Below are 24,236 nucleotides of genomic sequence, written 5' to 3'. Positions count from 1 at the left end.
GTACAGAGCCGTTGCCTGTCTCACACACCTGAAACTAAGCCAACACCGCATGCTAACTACTGGGAATTGAAAAAATTAAAGTGAACACCAGAATATAAAGAACACAGGATCAGAAAATAACAGCAAACCTACGGCAGAATCCTGAGTTTGCTTTGGAAAGCCCACTTCTCCCCTAGTCTCTAATATAGGCCTATTTTCTTTACAGGGCCGCTGACAATTTATACAGTCGTTAACTGTGAAGCGCTGCACCGACAACAGTTATCACTGTTTCTTGTTCTGGAAAAAGTGGGTGATCTTGAGATCGTGTGGGTACCTCTGAAATTCTGTCTTCTTGTTTCAGGTAGATAACGTGACATAATGCATAAAATGCACATGCGTGAGAGCTTTGAAAAAAAGCTAAATTTAAAAAAAAAAGAAAAAAAGCTGAATAGTGCTGACAAGTTCGCGGAGACAAGAGGAGAGGGCTTCAACTGGCATGCAGCATAAGAAATCTACTGGAGGGTACCTTTTTCTTCCTTATGTCCTCTTGTTTACACATTCGTTCATCTGCTGCCCGAATTCCTTCACTGACTGATGACCTGAGACTCTTTAAAAGAATAATAAAGAAAATGTATTACAGACATTGTTTTGTCACATTATCAATTTCCTACATCTCATTCAATTCCACAGAAATTAATACCTGTGCACCAGTACTATGCAGATATTGACAAGAAAAAAAAAAAAACAAACATGATATACCAGACACAGTTACTGTTGAGGGGACTCATGACCTGGGGGCATAATGACACGAAGGCAGGGTCGCATGGCTAGAAGAAGAATGACATATACAGTGAAAGTTATGGGGATGAGGGGGCTTAGAATGGAGAACAGATAATATGAAGCAAAGTACAGGAGAGTCTGGAAATGCGACGGGGCTCGAATCGGACTCTGAAAGCCATGTGTACACAGCTGCCGAGGTGGAGAGGGGATGGGGAGCAGATGTAAGTGCACACACACTCAGGGGCAGGGTCAGACAGGCACACAGCCATGTGCACTGCAGGCTTCCTTCTGGAGAGAAGCAGAAATAGGAATGGAGGGCCAACTTCACTGAGATGAAGTCTTTAGATTCTGCATATTTTGGAGAACGAAAGAATGTCAAAGCACTGATGCATGATGATGAAATGTGGGTATGGAAATACCAGGAATCAAGAATGAAGAACAGAAGACCAGAAAAAGGCAGAGCACAGAGGTAGAGAAACATGTCCAGAAGCTAATGAATAAAGAGATAATTAGGAATTAGGGCCAAAACAAAGGTTAACAGAAACAACTAGAATGAAGTAGGCATATCACAAAAATTCCACAGGAAGGTGAATTAATTCACTCCATCAACATTATGAAACACCTCCTGGACGTCAGTATTGTGGCAGCCTACAGGGATGCAATGAAGACAGATATAGTCGTATCCCTCAGTGGTCTGAGAATCTCACAGAACAGCTTCAGAGTTGGGACCAGAAAGGCAGGTCAGGCCTGTGGCTGAGCAGGACCAAAGTGGCCATAAAAACAGGCCATGGAAAAGGGAGGGGATACGGTGATGGCAGGGGGTGAGGCGGGACGGGAGCCTGTGTGAGTAGAGCAAATCTGCCTCCAGGAAGGGGGTTCGAGAGAAGAGTGGGAGGCCAAAGGAAGGCTAGGCTTGGGAAACAACACCACTATGAGGCCCCGGGAGGAAGAGGCACACCAAGGAGGCAGTGGGAGAGCCCCACAGCGGCTGGTGTGGAATCCAACAGCGGACCATGAAAATCCCTTCCATTCCAAGGAAAAGTATCTTTAACAAGATTTTGTAAAATTCAAATGAGACATAAACCATGGAAAGTATTGGCTACAACTCAAGGCACAACTCAAGATTTTTACCTGTTTCACGAACTCTTTCCTGCCTGCCCCTCCCCTAGGCTTCTCAGCACTGATATTTCCATTACTCCGCATTTTTCTTGGTTCTAACCATGTACTGTGTCTTCACTTAAATTATGTTCTCCTTATATTCTCTCTAGGATGCAGGCACTGTCTTAGGGGAGGGACGCAAGAGGCCACTCAAGCTAGAGGAGACACACAAGGAAGGATGGTGTCGTTTATGACAAGTTTACGACAGGGCATCAGAATGGACAGAGGCCGTAAGTCAGGGCACCAGACACAGACGGGGGGGGGGGCGGGAGGGGAGACAGGGCAGCACAGTTTTCTGTAAGAAGTGATGCCACAACTGCCCCTCCACTGTTCACCCAGGTGGAGTTCCTATTCCCAATGGCTTAGAGGTGGGGAGTCCCATTCCCACAACAGAGATTTTTCTGAGAGAACATGCAAATGTAACATTTATTAAGTATTACATTTTATTTATATTTTCCTTCAGTTCCATTAGGGATTACACAGTTTTTGTAGATCAGCCCAGGAACCTAACCACACGTAGATTATGTGGGGTGGGGGGGGATATTTACAAGATTACAAACTGTTAAAATACAAGTCATTCGTAAGTTAGAAACCACTTACATATGACCAAAGTGGCATTAATAAGTTGAATTTGGAAATATGCTTCCTCTCCCCTGACATTTTAAGGTTGTCTACTCTGAGAATATGTCTTCTTCAAATCGAACATGTTTTTTTAGGTTTTTAGCATATGCAAAAACAAAATCATTTACAACTCTTCTGAAGGTGAATATTATAATCATGAACCGTTAAAATACAACCACCAGTACCACCAAACTAACAGATGAAAAGAATTCTTAGAGAAAAGCCGACGAGGACAACAGGCGTCACAGCAGACTGTTTTCATTAATTGGGGACTTACCAGAACTTCTCGTAACTGTCCCAAAGGCACAGAAAGTTGATTGAGGGCTTTGTCCATGCCAACCTAAAGGCAAAACCAGGTTGGCACAAACACATCACGATAAGGAGTAATAGTGACGTATCTATTTAACGATCAAAGCAGTACCAGATTTAACTTGTTTTTTTTTTTTTTGGCACAACCGTATTTTGCTACATAACTAGCTAAACAACAGAAGTGTTATTTGGCCATTAATGTTGTTCATAGAATATGAAAAAAATCTTTTGAAATACATGAAACTATAAAAATAAGGGAATTCAGGAGAAACGAAAGTTTCCTTAAGAACAATTTGCCTTTAGATGACATTTTAAATGAATGTGAAAAATTTTCACAGAAGGTGAACAGTTCTCTGTCTGTAATTGATGATACTCAGCCAGCTGATGTGAAAGTCTGACGGGCTACATCTCTCTTAAACATTATTATAAGCCTTGAGAAAAATAGAAATTAAACAGAAGTAAAAATTTCTAGGTTTTTAATCCTATTGGGATATTTATCTTAGTGATATATTTCCCAAAAGCAAATGTGCATCATTAATTTTAATGCTTCTTGAAATTCCCACGGAGCTGCAACTTTCTGTGCTTCTCTGGACAAACAGATTTAAAACAAAATGAAGCATCAACAAGGAGACTTTTCTGCCAAGTAACAAAATTCAACATTTCTAAACGGTTTTTACAAACAATTGATAAGCTCACTGCAAATCATTCTTATATTTTTATAAAACCAAACTTTTTAAATATCAATATTGGCCAATGTTCCCTCAACCTAGCTCTGGCTAACAGATATACCTGGGAGTAAATTAAACATTGTAAGAGTGGTGGACATTTGCTCCTACAAATTAGTCTAAATCAAGGAAGACTTCAGGGTAATCACTTAGCAACTAATAAAACAACCCCTTGGGTATTATTATCCTTTACTTTTCACTGTTGACTAATGAATTTGAAACATAATCAAACTAGAGCAACCTTAAATGAATAAAAACTAAAACAAAAGAATGTATTCCAAAAAGTTTAGTTCTTTTATTAATGAAATTGGTAATTTCTTCAAGTTTCTGGTGGGGTTGGTGGGGTAATCAACTGAAAGGTTTCTAAAAACTCTGCCCTTTTAATAAATATGAAGGAGAGAGAAAGTGTGTGTGTGTGTGTGTGTGTGTGTAGGACTTGTGAATTTCAGGTTTACCAAGTTTGTGGAAAGGTTGACAAAATCTGCATAATCCTTGTTGATGAGCTCGACCATGGCTATTTTAAGAAGTTTATAGTAGAGTTCCAGATCTCCTCTTAGTTCCTCCAGCTGGACACGCTTCCTACAGTCAGACACAAAGTGATCGACGTTGAAATCTTCCTGAAAATCAAACCAGAAAGAAAAAATGATTGCACTGATACCACATTTTACATAGAAAAATAAGATCAGAGAAAGAATAAGAGGCCGTATTACTGCAGGGGAACACACACAGGACATCAGGGGGTCTGCTCACTTCCTAAGATTATGGGAAAGGGGGCCCCTCACCAAGACCATTCTCTCCTGTTGCCTAACGCTACAGGCATTTTATTTCTTTTAATTATACATTTCAAAGAGGCTCTTCTCAAAATAGAAACAGCTTTTTCTTCTTAATTGTAACACAGCGATTCACATCCTTCCAGACTTTGTTTTGGTCTCTTTACTTTTTTTTATTTTAAGATTTTATTTATTTGAGAGAGAGAGACAGAGAGAACAAGTGGGAGGAGGGGCAGAGGGAGAAGCCGGCTCTCTGCTGAGCTGGGAGCCTGATGCCAGGGTTCATTTCAAGACCCTGAAATCAAGATCTCAACCGAAGGCAGACGCTTAACTGACTGAGCCACCCAGGTGCCATAGGCTTTCTCTTTAAAATATAAATTACTTTTGGGGTGCCTGGCTGGTTCAGTGGTTATGGGTTCAAGCCCACATTGGGCTTTCTGCTCAGCAGGGAGCCTGCTTCCCTGTCTCTCTCTCTGCCTGCCTCCCTGCCTACTTCTGATCTCTGTCTAATAAATAAATATTTTTTAAAAAAATAAAATATCAATTACTTTTTAAAGAAACTGACATATAATGGACACATGTTAGTTTCAGGCATACAACATAAAAATTCCATATTTTTATCTGTTGTGAAATGATCACCCTAAGACTAGTTAACATCCATCACCAAACATACACATTTTTTTCTTGTGCTAAGAACTATTAAGCTTTAGCAACTTTAAATATATAATAATATACGGCACCTGGGTAGCTCAGTGAGTTAAGGCCTCTGCCTTCGGCTCAGGTCATGATTCCAGGGACCTTGGATCGAGCCCCACATCAGGTTCTCTCCTCAGCAGGGAGCCTGTTTCCTCCTCTCTCTCTGCCTGCCTACTTGTGATCTCTGTCAAATAAATAAATAAAATCTTAAAAAAAAAAAAATATATATATATATATATATATATATATATATATAATACTATGCAGCCATCAAAAGAAATGAAATCTTGCCATGTGCAATGACGTGGATGGAACTAGAAGGTATGCTGAGTGAAATAATCAGAGAAAGACAATTATCATACAATCTCCCTGATATGAGGAATTTGAGAGGCAAAGTGGGGGGTGTGGGGGTAGGGAAGGAAAAATGAAACAAGATTGGATTCGGAGGGGGGCACCTGGGTGGCTCAGTGGGTTAAAGCCTCTGCCTTCGGCTCAGGTCATGATCACAGGGTCCTGGAATCGAGGCCACATCGGGCTCTCTGCTCAACGGGGATCCTGCTTCCTCCTCTCTGCCTGCCTCTCTGCCTACTTGTGATTTCTGTCTGTCCAATAAATAAATTAAATCTTAAAAAAAATATTGGATTGGGAGGGAGACAAACCATAAGAGACTCTTAATCTCACAAAACAAACTGAGGGTTGCTGGGGGGAGGGGTGTATGGAGAGGGTCGTGGGGTTGTGGACATTGGGGAAGGTATGTACTACGGTGAGTGCTGGGAAGTGTGTAAGCCTGACAATTCACAGACCTGTAACCCTGGGGCTAATAATACATATTTCTAATAAAAAATAATAAAATTAATATACAATAATACACAGTATTATTTACTACAGTCACTATGATGTACATTACATCCCCAAGGCTTATCTTATTAACTGGAAGTTTATACCACTGGACCCCTTCATCTATTTCCTCCACAACCTCGCCTCTGGCAACCACCAATCTGTTCTCTATGACTTCATTTTGTTTTGTTTTTTAGATTCCACATGTGAGGGAGATCATACAGTATTTCTCTTTCTCTGTCTGACTTATTTCACTCAGCACAATATCCTCAAGGTCCATCCATGTTGTTGCAAATGGCAAGACTTCCTTCTTTTTATGGTTAATATTCCATCATATACACACACATTGTCTTTATCCATTCACCCCATTGGTGGACACTTTAGTTATTTCCAAGTCTTGGTTGTTGTAAATACTGTGATACTCACTACCGTGAATGTGAGTCTTGCTGGCTGCTTGAGCCAGGTGATCTAGAGGTATACCTGGGTAGCAACTGCAAACCTCGGGGCATCATACGAGCATTCAAGCTCCTTTCCAGGAGATACCAGAAAGCAGAAGCGAGGCAGAGGGACAGCGCAAAGATGGTACCCATCAGCTCCATCTTTGGAGAATACCTTACTAGGCTCCCAGATCCACGTTAAATTAGATGCCTGCCCCTCAGGGCTTTAAGATAAGCAAATGAGCCTCTTTCACAGAAATCTGATCCCATTTCAGTCTGCTGCTTCTGTGCTGAGTTCCAGGGTGGGTCAGTCTACTCGCGGGACTGCTTTAAGAACTGTTTCTCAGTTTGCTATAGCCTTGTGGGTCTCATGGGTGCAAGCTCTGATGGCTTCCAAAGCTGGATGTTTTGGGGTCTTGTCTCTTAGATGTACGTCTTGGAAGTTGGGGTGCCAGAAGTGGGGCTCAAACCCTTTGCTCCTCAGGGAGAAGCCTGGGGTTTTGAGTACCCTCCCAATCCCAGGTCGCTGTACCAGGGGTGGGGTTTATGGCAAGACTGATTCTTACTTCAACATAGGTTTTTTTCCTTACTCACCTAATGTGTAGGAGTCACTCAGCTCGTTGTAGGGTTTTTTCCACAGGAAAATTTTCCATATGGAGCTATAGATTCAGTGTGTATTTCATAGAAGTGATGAGATCAAGATCCTCCCATGCCACCATCTTGAATGGAAACCCCAGACCTTATCTATGTATGTGTGTACACACACATATGTGTGTACACACACACACACACACACACACACACACAAATATTCATGCTCTTCTAAACTATTTCCCATCTAGGGGCACCTGGGTGGCTCAGTGGGTTAAGCCTCTGCCTTCGGCTCAGGTCATATCTCAGGGTCCTGAGATCAAGCCTCACATCAGGCTCTCTGCTCAGCCGGAGCTTACTTTCCCCCCTCTCTCTGCCTGTCTCTCTGCCTCCTTGTGACCTCTCTCTCTCTCTGTCAAATAAATAAATAAAATCTTAAAAAAAGAATAAAAAAAAAATAAAAACCCATTCTATTAAAAAAAATTTCCCATCTAAAAATATAACTTGAATGTCTTTACATAAAACACATACATTTCTATTAATATTTTATGTGCATGCTGAGTGTCCCATTGAACAGATGTTCCAAATCTTTCATAACCTATTTCCAAGTATTGGTCTCACAGGATTAGCTATCCTGTGTTTCCCCTCTACAATACTGTGATACCCTGGTAGGCTTATATGCTTAGAGGCAATAAATTACTATCTAATTCCCCTGTGACTCTGCTACTCCATGACCTGTTTAGTCAGCAAGAATCAAATGTGATGGGGCGCCTGGGTGGCTCAGTGGATTAAGCCGCTGCCTTTGGCTCAGGTCATGATCTCAGGGTCCTGGGATCGGGTCCCGCATCGAGCTCTCTGCTCGGCAGGGAGCTTGCTTCCTTCTCTCTCTCTCTCTCTGGCTGCCTCTCTGTCTACTTGTGATTTCTCTCTGTCAAATAAATAAATCTTAAAAAAAAAAAAAAGAATCAAATGTGATGATTCCCAAACTAGTTAAGGACACCTACACTTACTTTTCATTAAACACTATGTAAACCAACAAAATATGACTGCAAAAAAAATCACTGTTCTTTTGAAAACTAACACAGCTACTTTGGAAAGATTTGATACAAAGAAATCAATAAGAAAATTTTTGCTAAGTTAGGTATGGGTGAGATGACCAAGTACCAGGCAGGGAGGGAGTGATCACAGGATTCTCACTCAATTCAGTTAAAGAAACTGAAACTGAATGCAAAAAAAGACAACATAGAAAACTTTTTTTAAAGATTCTTTTTATTTATTTGAGACACAGACAGACAGTATGAGCAGGGAAAGGGGCAATGGGAGGAGATTCCCTGCTGAACAGGGGGCACAATGTGGGACTCCATCCCAGGACCCCGAGGTCATGACCTGAACCGAAGGTAGATGCCTAACCTATTGAGCAACCCAAGTGCTGTGATAACTCAGAAATCTAATCTGCAGGCCAGTTTCCAGAGAAAAGACCTGGCACTGTTTCAATGGAGAATAAATATACATATATTTTTTCCAAATAAAATGCTAAAAACTGTATGTACCATTCCCTAAGAATACTTGTTTAAACTGACTTTTTTAGTTAATCAACCAAAGACTGACCCTGCTAGTGTCGGAGAGAAGGACTTCATACCAAACCGTAATTTCACAGTCATCTACAGAAAGCCACCTGCTCCTTACACTGGTGACCAAATTAGCCTGGACCTTTCTCTCCTGAGACAATTTCAGACCTTACATCATAGTTATGTAGTACATCACGGGAGGGGGTCTTGGTTCATAATCCTGGCCATCCTACTCATCAACTGTATACCTTTAGGTCGATCACTTTCCCTGCCTCAGTTACACATTGTTGAAGTTCTTGAACTTCATGATGGCATTCTAAATTGTATAACTGGGGTGCCTATGTGGTTAAGCATCTGCCTTTGGCTCAGGTCATGATCCCAGTCTCTTGGGTTTGAGTTCCACATCAGGCGCTCTGCTGAGCAAGGAGCCTGCTTCTCCCTCTGTCCCTTCCTCCTGCTCCTGCACTCTCTCACTCTCAAATAAAATCTTAAATAAATAAATAAATAAATAAATCATATAACTTAGCCTCAGTGAACAAATGCTATTAGGTAATATTAGTACTCAACTTACCATTTATGCATTTGTTCTCAGATAAACAAAAGTTGCATAACACATGACTAAATAACTCGGAACATCTGTGAATACTGGGTTAGGCAGCGTTTGCTGTGAAAAGCAAACCCAAACTCACAGTGCCATAATAGAGACCCATTTCACTTAACCAAGAATGGTTTTACTACTTTAGGAATGGTTTTACTTTATAGTGTAGATTCCCCAAGTATTCAAAAAGAAAGTATTTACAACCCATACATTTATTGTCAACTGATTTTTCACAAGGATGCCAAGACCATTTAATGGGGAGGGGGGGGGGGAAACAGTCTTTTCGAGTGCCTACTACTGGGACAAGTGAATATCTACATGCAAAAGAATGAACTTGGAACAGCAACGTCACACATACACAAAAATATAACTCAAAATGGATCAAAGATTTAAATGTAAGAGTCAAAACTGTAACACTCAGAGAAAACAGGTGAAAATCTGTATGACTTTGGATCGGGAAAAGCTTTCTTAGACATGATACACAAAGCAATAAGAAATATTAGATAAGCTGAACTTGATCAAAATAAAAACTTTCGTGTGTCAAAGGACACTACGGAGAACGTGAAAAGACAACCCACAGAATGGGAGAGAGTATCTGCAAATCATTTGTCTGACAAGGATCTAATAACCAGAATATGCAAATATACTCTTAGAACTCAACAACAAAAAGACAAATAACCTAATTTAAAAACAAGCCAAAGACTTTTGAATAGACATTTCTCCAAAGATGATACACAGACGGTCAAGAGCACATGTCGGGATGTTCGACATCCTTAGTCATTGGGGAAATGCGAATCAAAAGCACATGCAGATGCCACGTCACACCCACTAGGACAACTATGGTAAAATAAGAAAAAGAAAAAGAAAAAAAAAGAAGAAGAAAAGTGCTGGCAAGAAGGCGGAGAAGCTGGAACCCTCCTGTATTGTCGGTGAGAATGTAAAACAGTGTGGCTAAGGCAGCAAACAGCTCGGTAGCTCCTCAAGAAGTTACACACGTACAATTACCCAGCAGTTCTACGTCTAGGGGTATGACACCGACAGAACTGACAACAGATGTTCCTGCCACAACCTGTACATGAATGTGCACAGCAGCGCTGCTCGTAACAGCCAAAAGAGTATATACCCAACGTCCATCAACTGATGAATGGATACATAAAATGTGGAAGAGCCTCTTACACAACCATAAAAAGGAATAAACTGTTACATGCTACAACACGAGTGAAGTCTGAAAACATTCTACTCTCAGGTTAAAGGAAGCCAGACACAAAAGGTCACGTGTTATACAATTCCACTGATATGAGATGTTCCAGAAAAGGCAAATCCATAAAAACAGAAAGTAGATTCATGATTGCCAGGGAATAAGGGGGGGGGGAGAATTGGAAGTAAGAGGTTTATTTTTCGGGTGATGGAAGCATTCTGGAATTAGACAGAAGTGACGTATGTACCATATACACAGTAAATATACTAAAAACCAGAGAAGAGTATGCTTTAAAATGGCAACTATTATGCTTTGTGAATTATATTTTGATGAAAAATGAAACAACTTAAATATCAACAAGCTAAATGCTAGGATACATTAAAAAAAATCCAAAGTAACACTAATCACAGGAACAATGGCGTAGCTACATGAATTTCAGACAAAGCAGATTTCAGAGAAGGAAAATTATCAGGCATAAAGAGCAGCATTACATAATGATAAAGAAATCGACTGACCAAGAAGACACAATTATCCTTAAGATATGTGTGCCTGATCAACACAGGTAAGACACAACCTAACAGAACTGCAGGGAGAAATAAACAATTCCATTATCACAGCTGGTGACTTCAACACTTCTTCATCATTAATGGGCCGATCCAGCAGCAGGGCAACAAGGATTTGACAGATGTGGACATTCAGTCCAGACATGGCACACTTAACACCACCATCAATTACCGTACAACAGATGTACACAGACTATTTCGCCCAGTAATAGTGCAACACACATTCTTCTTAAGCTCATATGGAACACTCATCAAGACAGAATAATTCTGGGCCACAAAACACAACAAATTTTTAAAAATAAAAATTATACCAAGTATGTTCTCAGACCGCAATGGAATTAAAAATCAGTAACAGAAGATAGTTGAAGAAGTCCAAAATACATGGAGATTAAATGACACACTTCTAAATGACAGGAGACCAGTCTCAACAAAATACAATGTAGCAAAATGTGTGGAATGCTGCTTAAAGGGAAAATACAGTACTGAATGCAAATATTAGAAAAAAAAAGATTAAAGTCAATAATCTAAGCTTCCATTTTAGGCAACAACAACAAAATCAAATCTAAAGTAAGGAGGGGCTCCTGGGTGGTTCAGTTGGTTAATCATCTGCCTTTGGCTCAGGACATGGTCCTAGGGTCCTGGGACAGAGCCCTGCATCAGAGCTTCCTGCTCAGGGAGGCTGCTTCTCCATCTCCCATTCCTCCTGCCTGTATTTCCTCTCTCACTGACTCTCTCTGTGTCGAATAAAATCATTAAAAAAAACCCTAAAGGAAGTAGAAAAAAAAATAAAAATTAGAGCAGAAATCAATGTAATTAAAACCAGGAATTTTTTTTTTAAATCAATAAACCCCAAGTCTGTTTCTTTGAAAACATCAATAAAACAGATAGACCCTTAGCCAGTCAAACAAAGAAAAAAAGGTAGAAGACATAAATTACTAATATCAGATGAAAGAAGGGAGGGCTACTGCTAACAATCCCAATCACTGTAAATTCAACCAAACATTTATGGAATACTACACAATTCTCTAAAATCTCTTCCAGAAAGTAAAACTAGAAGGAGTACTTCCTAAATCATTCTAGGAGATCATTATTACCCTGACACCAAAACCAATACTACAAGAAAAGAAACTATAAACTAGTATCTCTCATGAACACAGACACAAAAATCTTCAACAAAAATTAGCAAATAAAAGCAAACACTATATTAAAAAATTATACACCAGGGTCATGTAGGATTTATTCCAGGTATGCAACATTAGAAAATGTTCAACATTAGAAAATCAATGTGATCCATCATATCAACAGAAAGAAAATCACATGATCATATCAATGAAGGGAGGAAAAAAAAACATTTAACAAAATCCACACCTCTTCATTATTAACCCTCAGGAAACTAAGAATAGGAGGACTTCCTCAACTTGATAAAGAATGTTTCCAAAAATCCACAGCTAACATGATATTAATACTGAGAAAATAGAAGACAGGGAATCAAGGCAAGGATGTCCCTCCTACTACTACTATTCAATACTATACTGGAAGGCCAAACTAATGAAATAAGGTAAGAAAAGGAAACAAAAGGTATACAACCTGGGAAAGAATAAAACTTTGTTCACAGATGACATGACTGTCTACAGAAAATACAAAGACTTCACACCCCACACCCTCCTGAAACTAGTCAAGTGATTATAGCAAGTCTGCACAATACACAGTTAAAATACAGAAGTCAATTGCTTTCCAATGATGTATCAGACAAAGGGCCAGTATTCAAAATTTATAAAGAATTTATCAAACTCAACATCCAAAAACAAAAAAATCCAGTCAAGAAATGGACAGAAGACATGAACAGACCAAAGAAGACATCCAAATGGCCAACAGACACATGAAAAAGGGCTCCACATCACTCAGCATCAGGGAAATACAAATCAAAACCACAATGAGACACCACCTTACATCAGTCAAAATGGCTAAAATTAACAAGTCAGGAAACAACAGATGTTGGCGAAGATGTGGAGAAAGGGGAATCCTCCTACACTGTTAGTGGGAATGCAACTCTGGAAAACAGTATGGAGGCTCATCAAAAAGTTAAAAATGGAACAACCCAACGACTTAGCAATTGCCCTATTAGATGTTTATCCAAAGTACACAAAGTGATTTGAAGGGGCAAAAGCACCCCGATGTTTATAGTCAAACTATTGAAAGAGCCCAAATGTCCATCAACAGATGAATGGATAAAGAAGATGTGGTATACATACACACACACACAGACACACACACACACACACACACATTACTCAGCCATCAAAAAGAACAAAATCTTGCCATTTGCAAGGACATGGATGGAACTAGAGGAAGACAAATACCATAGAGTTTCAGTCACATGTGGAACTTAAGAAACAACAGATGAATATAGGAGAAGGGAAGGAAAAATAGAAACAGACAGGGAGGCAAATCACAAGAGACTTAACTACAGGAAACAAACTGAGGGTTACTGGAGAGGGAAAAGTTGGGGTAACTGCGTGAGGGGTATTAAGGAGGGCACTTGTTGGGATGAGCTCTGGGTGTTGTATGCAACCAATGAATCACGAAATTCTAACCATGAAACTAAAAGTACACTGTATGTTAACGAGATTGAATTTTAATTAAAAAATTTAAAAAGTCAATTGCTTTCGTATATACCAGCAATGTACAAGTGGAATTTGAAGTTAAAAACACAAGACCATTTACATTAGCATACCAAAAAAATTAATACTTAGGTGCAAATCTAACAAAATATGCACAAGATCTATATGAGAAAAAGTATAAAATTCTGATGAAAGATAACAAGCAAGGTAAGATGTGAAGTGGAAAGAAAGTCCACAATCTTGGGTAAGAACACTCAATACTGTTAAGAGGTCAGTTCTTCCCAAACTGATCGACAGACTCAATGCAATCCCAATCAAAATGCCAGGAAGTTATTCTGTGGATACCAACATGTTGACTCTAAAATTTGGATGGAAAACTGGAAAACCAAGAGTCCCAGAGTAGTCAACAAAATATTAAAGAGCGGGGAAAAAAAGGAAATTGAGGATTGCCACCACCCAATCTCAAGACTTACTATTAAAGCTATAGTGATTAAGACAGAAGGTGCCTGGCAAAAGAGACAGGTGCTTGGAACAGAGTGGAGAGCCCAGAACAACATCCACACACACAGGCAAAGGCAACTCAATGGCAAGGACAGTCTTCAACAAATGGAACCGAACAATGGGACATTGATAAGAAAAAACAAACAAATGAAAATAATAAAAACAAACTTTTCACACCTTTCACAAAACCTAAACGTAAAATGCAAAACTTCTTAAAGATGACATAAGAAAAAATGTAGGGATCCTTGGATTTGGCAATGACTTTTCAGATATAAAACCAAAAGCATGATCTACGAAAGAAAAAAATTGATGAGAGGGACTTTGTTAAAATTAAACTTCTCTGTAAAAGACACTGTTAAGAGAATGAAAAGACGGGACAACTGGGTGGCTCAGTTGGTTAAGCAGCTGCCTTTGGCTCAGGTCATGATCCCAGTGTCCTGGGATCGAGACCCACATTGGGATCCTTGCTCCGCAGGGATCCTGCTTCACCCTCTGACTCTGCCTTCCACTCTGTCTGCCTGTGCTCACTCTCGCTCGCTCTTTCTCTGACAAATAAATAAATAAAATCTTTAAAAAAAAAAAAAAGAGAGAGATGAAAAGACCAGTCACAGAGTAGAGAAAATATCTGCAAAACACAGCCATGGTAAAGGACTTAAAATAAGAAATATAATATAAAGATGTCTTAGTACCAACAAGAAATCAAACCTAATTTAAAAATGTGAAAAGAGCGGTGGCTGGGAAACCCAGTCAGTTAAGCATCTGCCTTTAGCTCAGGTCCTGGGACTGAAATCCACACTGGGCCCCCGGCTCAGCGAGGAGCCTGCTTTTTTCCCTCTCCTGCTGCCTGCTGCTACCTCTCCGTATGCTTGTGCTGTTAATAAATAAATAGAATCTTTAAAAATTAAAAAAAAAAAAGGATCTGAAAAGATGCTCACTTTGTATGTCATTAAGAAATTGCAAATAAAATCCAAAGCACTAGTAATACCAAATGCTAGCAAGGATGTGGGACAACCAAACTCTCATTCACTGTTTGGTCAGAATGCAAAATGGGAGGCACTGTGTGAGACAGCTTGGCAGTTTCTCACAGAACTAAACACATTCTCACTATAAGATCAGTAATTGTGCTCCTTTGTATTTACCCAAAAGAGCTTAAAACTAGTGTCCACACAAAAACCTGCACACGGATATTTACAGCAGCTTTATTCTCTGAAGTGCCAAAACTTGGAAGCAATCCAATCTCCTTCAGTAGGTGAACAGGTACACTGTGCCACACCCACACAACGGATTATTCGACAATTAAAAGATGAATTATTAAGCCACAAGACTTCGAAGAACCTTAAATGCATATTGCTAAGTGAAGGACCAGTCTCAAAGGCTAAATACTATATGATTCCAACTCTATGGCATTCTGGAAAAGGTAAAAATTAACCAACATTTTTATTTTTATTTATTGTTTAGGTCATCTCTATACCCAATGTGGTGGCTAGAACTCACAACCCTGAGATCAAGAGTCAGATGCCCTAGCAACTAAGCCAGCCAGGTGCCTCTAAAAAGGTAAAACTCTAGACAGTAAAAAGATCCCGGGCTGAGGGGTGAGCAAGGAGGGTGCAGAGAGAGGAGAAGAAACAAATAGATGAGGTACAGGGTTTTTCAAGGCAATGAAACTAGGCTGTAAGATACCAACAGTAGGTAAATAACATTATACATTTGTCAAGACCCACAGAACTATAGAAAGAGGAGTGAACCCTAATGTAAACCATGGATTTTAATTAATACTGTATCAATGCTGGTTCATCAGTTGTAACACATGTACCACAACAATGTAATCCATTAATAATAGGAGATAGTGAAGTTAGAAGAAAAATATCTTCTCTTTGTACTCAGGGGCATTTCCTATCTGAACCCAGTTAAAGTACAAATCCCCCAAAAGGCCAGAAGTTGGGAGATCACAAGAGGTGTTGGAACACAGGAAAATAAATGAGCAAACCAGACAAGCTGCAGGTAATTAAGAACCATTAACCATGAGAGAAGCAGTGACTTCACTCAAAATTAAAACCAAGTAGAGTTTAAAAGTTTAGCTACTTTACTAACTAGCTGCAATCAGGGATGGCAAACAAAGACTAATTCAAAGTAACCTGGGAATTAATCATTTAAAACTTACCAATAATCTGAAATTAGTAGCTTTAATGCTATGAAAATTACATGGAATTTGGAAAGATTGAAGTTCTCTAAGCTGCCAAGAAGTAAAACACTCCTTCCCAGATACATGGACTTATAAAATCACTATATACTATCTCCACGAGAAGCAGAATCCCCCAGAACCATCACTCTGTAATGATGAGAAGTACTAAGAGGGCATATGAAATTTATGAAACATGTCCCATTTCATCGAGACAAAAAACCAAAATAGTTAAGCACTAATCTGCACACTACATAGGGGTTGAAAGACATAGAAAGTTTGTGTGAGCTCACGTATGTGTGTGTTTCCAACCATTCTTGAAAACAATGGACAACAGAGATGAATAAATGTCCCTGTATATCCCATAAATATTCCTCAAATATTTATCATGCAACTCCAGCTCTGCTCTAAGACCTGGGGACACAGTCATGAAAAGAAAAGACAAGGTCTCTGCTTTTAAGGAGCAGATATTCTAATGCAGAAATGAGAAAATAAATATGTAGACAAACATTATATTAATGAACAGTGATCAAATAGTGATTAATGAATAGTGATCACAGCTAAAAAGAAAACAGGACACAGTAAAGGTTGAGTGACAAATGGGATGTATTTTAACTTGGATGAACCAGGAAATATAGAACAATGAGTTGAGATCCAAGTGACACAAAAGAGCTAGCCACCGGAAGTGTGGGAAGAGTGTTCCCGCCCAAGGTATCAGCATGTATACAAAAATGTCCTTGGAGCTCTTCCCTCCAGCCCCTGCTCTCAAATCTCTGACCCAGCTAGGTGGGGACATAATCTAGGACTTGTGTCTCCCAAAACTCATTCTAAATCTTTGTTCGGTGACTAAATTATTCAAGCTTGAAAATTAAAAACATATGCTAACAAGATCTTCCCACCATCTACAGAGAGATCATCTTAAAAGCATCATGAAATAGTAACACTAAAATACTAAAAAACGTCTGTTCTAACATTTTAATCAATTTTATATCAAACTCCTTTCTTGAATTTATATACCCATTTGACATATTGATGAAGAGACAAAAAAAAAACAACAAACCCTACATTCCGTAAATGTATTTATCCATCTAACAAATATTTGAGTACCTAATTACACTCTGTTCCAGCTGATTTCTTCTCTTTATCTCTTTTTTCCCCTCAATTTAACACCAATCATAATCTATGCAGGCTTTTAGTTCGCTTTTCAAAATTAATTTCTTGAGCTATTTAAAAGGATTATCCAGTGCTAGAGTTCTTAACACTGGTCACACATTAGAATCACTTAAGGAACTTTTTTTTTTAAGATTTTATTTATTTATTTGACATAGAGAGAGAGGTCACAAGTAGGCAGAGAGGGAGGGAATCATGCTCCATGCTGAGCAGAGTGTCCCATGCAGGGCTCGACCCCAGGACCCTGAGACCATGACCTGAGCTGAAGGCAGAAGCTTAAACCTCTGAGCCACTAAGGCACCCCCTCACCTGAGGAACTTAAAAACAAAAAGCCCAAAGGGCACCTGGCTTGTTCAGTCACTGGAGCGTGCAGGTCTTGATCTCAGGGTTGTGAGTTCAAGTCCCATGTTGGGTATAGAGATTACTTAAAAAAAAAAAAAAGAAAGAAAGAGCCCAAGCCCCAGTTTGTGATTAATTTGTTTAAATGTTTCAAGAAATGTGATGCTAAATGTTGTAAGACTAGTTAAATAACAAAAAGATATATTTACATAATACTTCTTGCTCTCAAATTTTGAACAAAGAACTTACTAATAATCAATAACTTAGTAGGTCAACATTTTATTTAAATAAGTTTTATGGTACTACAAAGAGTGAATTAGAAAATCAAAAGCAAGGAGAAATGGGCATGATGTGAACATGGGAAGCAAGAGAAAGCAAGAAACTATGTGACCAGGAAGCGAATGCTTAGCTCTGAGATCCTTCTCTGAGAGAAGGACAGATTAAAACCTAACAAGAAAGAAAAGAAGGATCCCATGCACTCAAGGAAAGAGAAGTCCCCCAACATCCCTCCTGCTTTTTCCAATATAAACACACAGCTGGGCCGACTTACCACATCCTGGTTGGTACCGACTTTATCAACTTTTCTATTTAAGCCAAACTTGACCGGTCAATGATGGATGGGCTGTGTGCCAAGTTTACCAGTTGTACAACTGACTGTGTAATGGCTGAAACTGAGAAACCGGGGTGAAAGTATCAAGAGGCTCTAAGGATTGCAAAAGAGCCAAGATTCAAATGATTACCACGTACACACAAGACAAACTATGCAGATGACTGCTCAGTATGGAAGTACTTCAGAGTGTTACACTGTGGCATCAGCTGACCCAGACCCAGAAGATTGCTGGAGTTCCCATCATGGACATCTCTAACCATATAGACGACACTGAGCAAATGCCAGATGATGATGGAGCCCCTCACTCCTATGTCTTAATAGAGTTCCTCAGCTCTCCTTTACCAACTTTTCCTGTTGCCAGTTCATACAAGCAATTCTCCTTACCCAGTTCCTCTGTTCTGAGCTATGGCTAAAGACACTCACTTTTTTATGTTTTGAAACTGATTATCTTGTACCATTTTACTTTTTGTTGCATCTTTTTATAAATCAGATGACCGCTCACAAGACAAAAAAAAAAAAAAAAAAAAAAAGGAATGGAAAGGAAAGATCAAAAGAAAGGACAACAACAACAAAAAAACAGTTCTTTTTTGCCGGGAACCCTTCTTACAAGTGCCAATCAGATAAACTTTATCTGATGTTACATCGTCACAACTCCTCTATCATCAGGGAAAGTAGTTCACATAAGAAAATTTCTCTATAAAATGAGTTCCAGGCTTACATTCCATATTTGGCTAATTAGAATTTCATTACGATGTCTGTCTCACACTGATGCGGAAGAGAATGGAATCTTGTCATCAAGACGTGACATCGAACTAAGAACCCACAGGGTAAGCACTCAGATCCTGTGATATGAAGTCGGCTCCTGGGGATGGGCGACCCTGGGCAACAGTGGCTGACCTGTGGGCCTGCGGCTATCTGCCGTCTGTCACTCTTCCCTCTTCCTCCTCTGTCAGCTGCTATCTCCAGCTGCTGTCAACAAAGTCCACCTCAAACAGCCATCACTTCCCTCTGGTCCCATTTACCATAGCTAAGCTCCAGGCCAGGCATCCAGATCACCAGCCCTGTGGGAACTTCTTCTAAGGTAAGAGGTGGCCCTATTGGTGAAATGCAGGTGCCAAGGCATGCGGACATTGTGCCATCTTCTGCGCTATTCTTAATGTTCTGATCGTCCCACTTCCCTCAGTTCCCACCTGTGGCCTCTGGAAAGGAACATATTACAGTAGGATTTCCAAGGACTGATGCGTGGGGGTCAGGAGATCTGGCCTGTGATTGGCCCCAACTAGCTGTGTGGCTTTAAAGGAAGTCATCACCCCTCAGGCCTCAGTTTCCTTATCTGCAAGCCAGGATGGACTAGAGTCTTTTCAGAAGAGCCGGCAAAGATCACATAGATAAGCACCACCTCATTATACTAACAAGCAAACAGAAGGCCGGAGGCGAGTGATTTGCCCCAAGACAGACATAAGCAGGCAGAGAGCAGAGCCGAGGATGGGACCCACATCTGCAGGTCACAGCTAATCAGCCAGCACAGTACAAACAGATCTGAGCAGCTGCTCATTCTTCCCCTTTTCCGTTTTGTCCATCAGAATGCATGCTCCCTGCAAACAAGGACACACAGGACCTGCTTCCTGCCTCAAAATTCCCAGTTCACCCAATTAGAACAGGGAGGAGCCTCAAGGACTTACCCCCCGACCCCCACACACGGTTCTTTTACCTATGGAACATGAGGGTACATACATTCACCGTCCAGAGGGCTCCTGCCTTCACTTCTCATGGAAAAGGTCATCATGTGCCTACCCGGGGTGCCAACGAAGCCACAGGTTCCAGAGAGGAACTGACACAGAGAAGTTCAAAGGAGGCAGATGGCTCATTGCAGAAACAAACTGTCTACCAAGGAAAACTACCCCATGGGGGACTGATTCTCTTTGAAATACGTTCGAGTGCGTGGGAAAATGGTTTTTCAAGAGCTGGTGGACTGACCAGTCACCTGGTACATACAAGATCACATCCGCATTCTGACAAGAGTGGCTCACCTGCAGTGTAGACCAGGGGCCAGAAAGACAAGGAAGGCACATGGAGACTGGGTGAGAAGCTTCTACAGTGTGATGGCAAGGGCGCACTGCAAAGGTACGAGAAGAGATGGAAAGAAGTATATGGACTCAAGAGGTTTAGTAAGCGAAATCCACAGGACTTGGTGTAACAGACTAGATTTTGGAAAGGTGACAGAGTAGGAGTTGACTTCTGGTTTCCCGACTCCAGGCTAAACGGATGAAGTGTTTACCGAGAGAGGCAATAGAATAAGAAAGGTGGTTTTCCGTGGAGGAGGTGCTCATGAATTCCGTCTTGAACCTGATGAGTCTGAGGGGCCACAGACACATCCGAGAAGAAAGATCAGCAAGTCCGATACACAGAACTGGTGCTCAGGAAGCGTGTGGACCAGAGACAGGAATCTGCCTTACCTGCTGATAGGTGGTCATGAAGCTGCACAAAAGGTCATCTAGGGAAAGAAAGGAACACGGGGCTGAGCCCATAATCAGCATTCAGTGGCTACCAGGAGCATGACTTTGCACAGGAGACACATCAGAGAGGTAGAAGAAAGACAGGAAGCAATGCAGAGCATTTGGTCTACTGCGATGTCGAGTAAGGAGACAGAGAAAGGTCAGGTGCGCTGACTTAGAAACAGTTTTGGTAAGAACTCTTTAGTGGAACGACAGGGCCTGAAGGGTGGAAGGTGGGAAAGTCAAGTCAACCCCTGAGCACTGGCTGTGATGTGCGACAGTGACAGGCCAATACCTAGAGGTGGGACAGTCAAGTGGGAGAGGATCAAACAGGAGCGCGTGATGGGAAGGAGTGCAGGGGAGAGGATCCTTGCAGGCTCCTGGAAGGGCGGGAGGGCATGGACTCCGAGCCGGAGTGGAGACTGAACCCGAGGAGGAAGGAGAGCCCCTCCCCGTACCAGGCGAGGAGGAGAAGGGGACAAATACAAGAATGGGATCATGGTCAGCAGGATGGAAGAGGTCCCGTGGGATGGCTGCTAATTTTTCTGTACGACTGGAGATGAAAGAGGAAGGCTACTTGTGATGTCAATAGCACACCCATGTAAATGGTCTAATTTATCTGTTATGCCACTTTCTCCCCCTACTACCAATACCTTATGTCCTGCTCATCTATTAGTTGGCTGTCAACCCAAAGGATTTTCGGATTTCTAAGCCGACAAAGTATGATGTTGCCAGTGCCTCTGCCCCAGGTGACCCTTCCCCATCTGCCATTCCTGCACTTTGATCACCTACCTCTTTTGCATACCTTTCCCCTTCTATTTCTTATTAGGTCTCATAAACATGACTTTTTAAGTAGTCTCCTGCCACCAGTCAGCTCGAACTCAACAGATATGACCATGCAACTTCCTGCTGTAAACCTGACTGCAGCTCTACCATGAAGACTGCATCAACGTGGACCCCTCAATGTATGCAGTGTCCAAAGTGCAACCCGCAGCCCCACCCCATCTCCCTTTCTACCATCCCAGTCTCATTCCAAAATGTGCCAAACAAGACACCTATGTAGAAATACAACCCCGACAGCAAGCTCTCCGCTCATTTCTGCCTCGGAACTGTAACTTAACAAAACATCTCTCTGATGGAAACAGAAATTTCAAATAACCTTTATCTCCAGCTCCCACATAGAAGATCAATACCACTTTACACAGAACAGCTGTTCCATGTATTTTCCTTCTATGTATGAAGGGGTCATGTTCATTAACACTACAAATTGTACATTATATTCAGAAATTTCAGAGCTTTGAAAGAATATGGAATTGCTGGCATTCTAGCCACTTTCCCAGTTTTCTCTCTTCCTACCTCTAAGTCCTACTTTAGAACTGCTATTTTGAGATTTCTATTTTCCGAAGCTGCTTTGACCAAAGGCATTCTGTCCGCTCAGAGTGAGAAAGATGGCAGGGCTAGGAAGTGTTAGAAAATGCTAGTGTTAGGCCCAAAGAAAGCCCGACGAAGTCCAAAGACAGACAAGCTAAAGAGACTTCCGTGCTTTGAGATTCTTTAAGTCTATGTGTGTGCCTTTTCTTCTTCCAATGACCTCTCTCCTCATCACGTGTCCTTCATTAACAAAAGGTTTCTGGATCAGAGAATTCACTCTGTGCTCTCCTTCAGACACTCCATTCACTTTACACCTTTTATTACAGTGGCTTAACATCACCATACAAGAACAAGAGTACAATATACCTTCGTCTAGACATCCCTACATATTAAAAATGATATGGCCACACCGCAGAGGATCCAGACATAAGGACTTTTAAAGCCAGAGTTTGGGAGATGTGATCTGAATGCAAGTATCAAAAAGGAACTAGCTGGTTAACCCAAAAAAGAAAAAAACATATTATGACTTGAAGCCATAAAAAAGTAAGAAATTCAAACTCTTCAGAATTTTAGGTACCTACAGAGCCAAAACTTTTTAACACTGAAACCAGCTACTAAATCCCAATCCTTAGAAATTAAACATATACGTTTTGATAGTTTAAGTACAGACCCAGAGGGATACAGAAAACAGATAAAGCTCCTCCTGGCTCTGATTCAAACCTTGGGACATTTTCAAGGCTATGTCTGATGAACCTTTCCTGTCAGTAAAGTCTTTTCAGTTTAAATTTCTATTCTGTAAGTTTATGTCCTACAGTTATCTGCTGCCAGCTTCAGGCTGACTTCACCAAGAGAAGTAGGGAAACATTAGAAAAGGAGCTTGGTATGCTTTGTAGTACTGGACCAGAACCAGTAAGGACAGTACAGTCTTTCAGATTTCTCATTCTGAGCTTAAGACGAAAGTCAGGCATAAACGTTAGCTTAAGTGCCTTTTTGACCCGATTCCTGGTAAGTACGTGTGTTCAGAGATGTGTTCAACGCACAGTCGCTGAGCTTCTAGGCACAAGGCACTGGGAGGCTTCTGTCAGGCTGGGGGAGCGGCGGTCTGACTGTGCCGCACGGTACCAGAGGCGGGTCCTACGGGTCCGGGGCTTTTATGTTTAGCTCAAAACCACTTGCCCTGAACTTTCAGGCCTTTTCCTTCAATGTGCACGATTTCACAGGAGTGCTTTCTCCAGGTTGCACCTAGCCCACCCGAGGCCAAGAGACTCACTGCGAAGTGCAGTGAGGTCCCTGCCGAGGACCCGTCCGGGGCGGGGACGGCCCAGGAAGCCCGCAGGAGAAGCCCGAGGAGAGGCCCCGGAGGGCCAAGGAGGGCAGGCCACCCACGTCCCAGCTCCGGGGAGCAGAGCCCAGGCGCGCACCTTCATGAACACGTCCTTGTCGAAGCAGAGCCTGTCCGGCCCCTTGGGCAGGTTCATCCTACTTCTCTCCATCCCGCCGGCCGCCGCCTCTCAGCACCGACACTCGAGCGAGGAGGAAAGGTAGGAGGCTGCACTCCCCGACACTACCGGTGAAGCCACGGCTTTTCCACCGAACAGAAGGCACTGCTTCCTCCAACATGGCAGCGTCTGCGCCCCGGCCAATGAAAGAGGACTCCGCAGGCCCGCCTCCGCCTGCCTCCGCCAAGAGTGGGGTGCGGACCGCTAACGCCGAGCCAGCAGGTGATGCGGCCCCCATGCGGTGGCGGGCGACACTACAACCTCGAGTAAGTTTCTGCGGAGCAGCCCCGCCGCTGGTGATGCGGGGTGAGCGGGAGAGGGGAGGGCGGGTAGGGTCAGGGGCGCTCCCTCCCCACCTCGCCGTTTCCCTCGGAAAATCGGCCTGCGAGCCTCTTCCAGGACCTTCTCCCGAGATTGTCCCGCGGGAAGCATAGCTGTGGCGGGATGCTGGCCCTTTACTTCTGCGGCCGGTTGTCCAGAGTGGGGGGCGCGTCCCGGTGTCAGGCCTCTGGTCCCCTTGCGCCCTCGCTGCAGCCGACTGGGCGCGGAGTCCTCTGTGGGAACCCGGCTTCCGCCCTTAGCCCCCGCACCCACCCGCGAGCGTGGCTTCTCCCCCGCCGA

General features: G+C 41.8%; 1 long non-coding RNA gene across 1 annotated transcript; it reads right to left on the bottom strand.

The window, feature by feature from the left end:
• Window positions 1–3,843: 3,843 nt before the first annotated feature.
• On the bottom strand, window positions 3,844–23,775 carry LOC309865936. The gene is made up of 2 exons (XR_014312332.1): window positions 23,538–23,775; window positions 3,844–4,189 (listed from the first exon to the last, which is right to left on the bottom strand). It is a non-coding gene; the product is annotated as an uncharacterized lncRNA (long non-coding RNA).
• Between the last annotated feature and the right edge of the window lie 461 nt (window positions 23,776–24,236).

Source organism: Mustela nivalis (genome assembly GCF_964662115.1).
Source record: "Mustela nivalis genome assembly, chromosome: 5".
In the NCBI taxonomy this organism is placed as follows: Eukaryota; Metazoa; Chordata; class Mammalia; order Carnivora; family Mustelidae; genus Mustela; species Mustela nivalis.
Note: the sequence above shows the minus strand (reverse complement) of the source record. Positions and strands in the feature narration are given on the sequence as shown.